General features: G+C 36.0%; 1 long non-coding RNA gene across 1 annotated transcript; it reads right to left on the reverse strand.

Moving 5' to 3' along the window:
- Positions 1 to 2,681: 2,681 nt before the first annotated feature.
- On the reverse strand, positions 2,682 to 4,896 carry LOC311281238. Its single transcript, XR_014625783.1, has 4 exons — positions 4,465 to 4,896; positions 4,046 to 4,131; positions 3,758 to 3,850; positions 2,682 to 3,059 (listed from the first exon to the last, which is right to left on the reverse strand). It is a non-coding gene; the product is annotated as an uncharacterized lncRNA (long non-coding RNA).
- Between the last annotated feature and the right edge of the window lie 1,269 nt (positions 4,897 to 6,165).

Below are 6,165 nucleotides of genomic sequence, written 5' to 3' on the forward strand. Positions count from 1 at the left end.
TTGAGTCCCATTGTGATGAGTCCCAGTGTTGAATCAATCAAATTTTAATTCATGTAATAATCTTTTATTTTTATCCTGATTTTTTATATAGTTTAAGTGAAAGAAATTGCATTTTTAGGTATGTTTTGCGACATTGTTAATTGTTATTAAGCAATAATATATATCTTTTTAATTACAGGCATGTCATGTCATAATTCATTCTTAAACAGAATGCTTGTATCATATTTGTTGTTGAAATTTTTTATCGAAAAATATCGTAAGTTAGATGGTGAAAAAAAAACGTTATCTCTACTCATTTTGGATAGCTATGCTGTAGGCTACTATCTAAGCTAACTAAAAGACACTAAGAGAAATGTTTAATTTCACAATCTATAGCTTCGGTTATATACTAGTAGTAGCCTATATGAAACATATATAAGTTAAAAGACATGAATGGTTCTTCTTATATAATAAAGTTATATCTGATTTGTAACCAGGCACTACGTGCTTTGAACCAGAGCCGTTGAAAAACAATATGACTGGATGGAGGTAGCCAGCTTTATATGTGGGGAAATCATTGGATACAGAATGATGCACTTAAAATGTTTCCAAAAAAATGTTTTTTACGTTGCGATTCAGGGCTTCCGTACATAGTTAATCAAGATAAGACAAAAATGCGTTTCTGAAGGATCGATAATGTATTGACTGATTTAAATTGTGTTATTTTAAACAAAAAGTTACATATAGTGTAGGCCTACATTTAAATATTCTTTTCAAATTAATGAGCAAAATAAAAAAACAATCTTGTCATTTGGAGGTAAGAATTGTGTATTGAGAGGTGCAATAAAGTCATGAAATGAAGTGCATAATACCAATAGGCCTACTTTATTTTTTATAAATTAAGTCAATATAATGCTTATTTTGTGGTGTACTGACTCTAAAATGAGACTGTGGATGATCAGGATTATTTGTTAATGTTCGTTTAGTCATGTTACAACAAACATAGTTTCCAGTGGCAGTGACCTCTGTAGAAGGCAATGGTCCTCCACCATACTTAGCATGTTTATTAGCTCAGGCGTTTCTCATAATCACTGTCCAAGCAAGATTCTGCTTCCTCGGCCGTTCTGCTCCTGTAGCAGGCTAATTAAACCCTCTATAATTCATCATCAATGTGAGGTGTAAAAATGAGAGCAGAAATGATAAAGCTGGCCAACTCTATGTGGGCGGGGAAGTTTTCAGAGCAGTGCTTTAAGGATAGGAGTGGGAGGTCAGTTTGAGAATCCTAACAAAGCCTTCCCAACCTGCTGACCTAGAGCTAATGCAACACAAGTCTCTCACAGCGCCGAACAACCTAATAAAGCACTGTGTAAGTGTGCATGACAAAGGCCAGGTAGATAAAACAGAGCGGCTAGGAGGGCTGACCACAGCAGAGCACAAAACGAAATACATTGGTCCGTTTTGTCAGAGAGAGAGAGAGAGAGAGAGTCAGCTAAAGCTAGCCTGATTAATGTGTGCCAAATGTGTTTGGTCAGAGAGTAGAGCGGGGTTAAGACCCACACACAGACAAATGTTTAGCTGGAGGCAAGGAAAGAAAAACAGAAGATAGACATCAAATATAGAGGAAAAAAATCTCAATTCACTTAAAAAAGCAAACCATCTTTTTTATTGTTTCTTTAATTGTTTATAAAAAATGGAAAATTAATAAGGATAATATCGTTCAAAAGTTTGGAGCCGGTAAGATTTCTTAATATTTTTGAAATAAGTCTCTTATGCTCACCAAGGCTGCATTTATTTGATCAAAAATACAGTAAAAACAGTCATATTGTGAATTTAAAATAACTCTTTTCTTTTTAATATCCTATAGACATAGGCCTATAGACTCAGAAAACGTATATTTCACATGTAAATCAGCCTGCCTTTTTATATTTAAATCTATGTCCTCACTGTTGACTCTCTCACACACTCTTTCCAAATGCATGCTTGTACACACTCAGCAGGGAAACACTCATGCACGCAAACAAAACCTGAGCCCACATACACTGCATGCTACGAGATTACTGAAGAGGAAGTGACCTTTATTAGAGGTCAAATGGACAAACTGAGACAGAAAGAGAGGAGGAGATAAAGTATGTGTTGATAGAAGTGTTAAAAGGACTTCCGTCGATCTGGCATGGTCAGAGCCTTCAAATATACTCCAAACCACAAACAACATGCTCATGCACACACTGAATACACAAATATACACCAACTCATAGGGTTGTCCAATGATCAGATGTGAACACTTTTACCTTGTGACAGAAACCGTCTGGCAAAGAAAAGCTGAGGAAAGATAAAACTGATTTACAGACTGATGAATTCGTTTCAGGAATGTCAGGGTTCCCTCAGTACACTGTAAGCCCGGATAAGTTGAATTAACTTAAAAAATTTGAGGAAACCGGTTGCCTTAAATTTTTTAAGTAATTGGTTATGAAAACTTGAGTGCATTTAACTTAAATGCATGAAAGGGTGGACTTATTATTTTAAGTTCAAAACACTGAATGCCAAGTTGATTTCACTTACAATCTCTTGTAATATTAATTGTATTGTCACCTGAACTCCACTTACTATTTTAAGTTAAAGTAACTAAACCTTTCTATTATTTGAATGTGCTAAACTAGAACATTTAAATTAAGACAAATACGCAATACAAAAGTAATTTTTTTACCGTTTTATTTGAAAACAGCATTAACTTACAGGTTGTTGTCCCCTGCTTTAACAACCTTGAATCATAAGCCTGAAACAGTGGCAAAATGTGTCATTCATGCCCTGAACATTGCATAAAACAAAGCACCATCATGCCAACAAAAACACTGATTGTGCTCAAGCATGTGTACATCATCACAACAAATGCGGGGCAGGTGCAGGGCATAGATCAGTCCGAAAAGGACACAGAAGGCCTGAGGCAGGTTGGCCAGTTCATCCATTACCACAGACCCTTCCAAGATGATCCCTACTCTGGATGGGTTGAGCTGGGTATTTTCTTGACCAAGGCAGAGAATTCCCACTGGAGTTTCAATGTACGAGTCCTTGTCAGTTACATCCTAACAGTGAAAGAAACGTTTTGACGAGGAGAGAACATAAACATGCCAGTTAGACAATGGTGTTTTGTCCACCAAAAATAACATGTGACTGTTTAATGAAAAGCATTGTACAATATAAACCACACTGAAAGTAATTTATATTAAAAGGACGATACCAGTCTTGAATTTTTATCAAATGCCATATTCAGATCTGTACAGGTTGCAACACTTTGCCCAAAATATGGAGTTTACCCAATTTTAGTCACAGTTGTGCTGAAACATTTTTTTTTATGACTCTCAGTACCTTTCACCTTAATTTTTTTTTTTTACTTTACCAGTTGAAAGTAACATACACAATAAGATATTTGATGACTGGAGCAACCAGAATCTAACAAGTGCAATCAGAAATCCCCATTTGAGTTTTAGACCCAAAAACAATTTCACAAGTTCCAACTGGTGACAGTAAAGTCAAAAAACTAATTGGGCAATTGTAAAAGGATTCATACAACCTTAGTTATTGGGAGCAATTTTCTACTTTTTCAATAGGACTGGGACTGAAAGTGGGTAAACTATCTTTGTTTGGCCATAAAATAGAGACTTAATGGAGACACTGATGCTGATCAAATTATTCTGAAAATGAATGGCAGTGTTCATTAACAGCTAAAAATGAGACAAAAGGAGCATGCACCTGCAACATTTACAAAAACAAATTAACTTACAGAGCATGTCTTGAAGAAGGCAGAAGAATCATCCGCCAAGTTGACTGGCAGTCCCCGAAAACATAGGCACCTGATGTCTGTTGGCTCAGTGGTCTGCAAGATAGTGGACACAAGAGTTAAAACATATCTTGCTAAGGATACTCACATCAGGGTTTCCCATACATTCATTAATTTGTGGTGGCCCGCCACAATATCAACGCTGACCGCCACGGATTGATTCAGATTTTTTAACTATTTAATATGGGTAAAATTGTATTTTATTGTAGAGCTTAATAGGGCAATACTTACACTTCTAAAGCATATTTTTCAGAGATTGGTATTCAGTTTGTTGCTAATTTCAGGATATTGGGTTCAAAAGAACCTCTTCCCATGACCTGCAACACAATAAAACAAAGAAAATAAGAGACAAGGGAACTTATACAAGCTACAGTAGTCTATTGCAACAATATACCTGTAGGACTATTTTCAAATAAGCTAACATTAAAGCCATAATGTCATTATTAGTGGTGTATTGCTAATATACTCAGTTTGCATAACCCGGTTGCAATTCACTTTCTCTTAAGTGCTTGAAGGTAAAATAATCACTAAAGCGGAGCCTATGTCATGCATAAGACAATAATAAAATGAATGGTGAAAGTTGTCATTCACATTTAATACTATGAAAAAAAAAAACAATCAAATGTGGTCGCTAACATTCCTCTTCCTACCGAGTGCGTGTCCCTCGTTCAGCGTGGATCGGGCGGTGTCACCAAGACGCTAAAGTTACAGGTGAAAAAAGTTTTGCAACAACGGTTTTACACTGCTCACAAAAGCCCCATGTTACAACGTGGTTGCGCTCCCTTCCCCGCCATGAATGCGCGTGGTTTTCGTCCGCAGCGCCGAGAGGCAGTTCAAAGCGGGGTGGCGTCCGCCAAGACGCAACAGGTGAAAAATGTCCCGTTGAACTGGTTAAAACGACAGTTTTCCAAGTTCACAAACAGCGCATCAAGCGAGAAAGATTGACAATGATAATGTCCATCGATGTCAAACTGCTTCACTTGGACTTCTCACAAACAGCGCACCAAGTGAAAAAAATTTTCAAACTGTAACGTTAGATAGCAGGTGAAAATGGCTGCCGACCTAACGTTAGTTAAAGTTATAGCGTCCCACTACTCACCAACATCCCCTTATATCCACACACAAACACATTAAATTGACAGCAGGAGGGCGAGACCAAAGCTACTTACCGTCTCTGGCGAGTTTTAGTAGCAACTGGACTGTCCGGTGCGCGGCAGGAAAGTGACGTCTTCTCAGCAAAAAGCACGGCGGCAAAGTGACGGCTTTCACGTTCCCATCGTGCATTGCATGACTAAAACTTGGGAATTTTAAGCTATTTCACTTAAAGTTATTCACAGACTCAACTAGGTCTACAAATTAGTTAAACATACTTACATTTTCTAGTAATGCAATCAAAACTTAATCGATTTGAGTCATCTAAGTACATTATACTTTAAATGTTTGATTAGATATGAAATCCGGGTTTACAGTGTAGAAATAAATGTTTGGCGGAGGTACACAGGTTTATTTTTGTCCACTTCACAGTAATATTAAGAACACCTGCTGTGAAGAGCTTTTACAGATCACACACACACAAAATAAAGGACAAATTAATGATAAGGCTGGAAATTACCAGTACATTACTGCCTAATGTCTTTCAGATTGCCATATAGGCTAAATCTGCTATGGTAAGGCTATGTCTTGAATTGGAATTTGACCAAAGATTTTTGTTTGAAGCATAAACCTTACACACATTTTGTTTTATGGTTACATCAAGAAAGAATGTAAAAAAAAATGTAAAAAAATTTGCAAGGAATGAATCATGCAATTCTCATATATAAATACAGAAAATGACCAGAATATTATTCAGAAATCATATTACATTGATATGTAATGATATAAAAAGGAATGCCTGAACTGATCAAATGTATGTACATTGAATGCAAAAAAAAATAAAAAAGCATCTACCAAATGCCTAAACGGGATGAAATTAATAATCCTGTATGTAATTGTGATCATTCGTATATATGAATACTCTCATTACCTGCAAATATTTCTGTCTCATTACCAAATAAAACATCTGTAGGAAAAAAGCAGCATGCTAGTCAGTTATGGCTAATCATTATCATTTATTTTACACATAATTAAAATGTCATATTAAAAATTATACTTAGTCTTATTTAAATGAAATAATAACCAATATCAGCTATTGAAGGCCATAAAATATTTCTGAATATTTTTTTAGCTTAAAAAATAGCGGTAGAGAGATCACATAACAGGATCTCACATGTTGTTTCACCCAGAGGCCATTTAATAAGACTGCTGTCATAATGAGTCTTGTTAGCACTACAGCATGTTTTCCTCAGGAGCCT

The sequence above is a fragment of the Rutilus rutilus genome, assembly GCF_951802725.1.
Source record: "Rutilus rutilus genome assembly, chromosome: 21".
Classification (NCBI taxonomy): Eukaryota; Metazoa; Chordata; class Actinopteri; order Cypriniformes; family Leuciscidae; genus Rutilus; species Rutilus rutilus.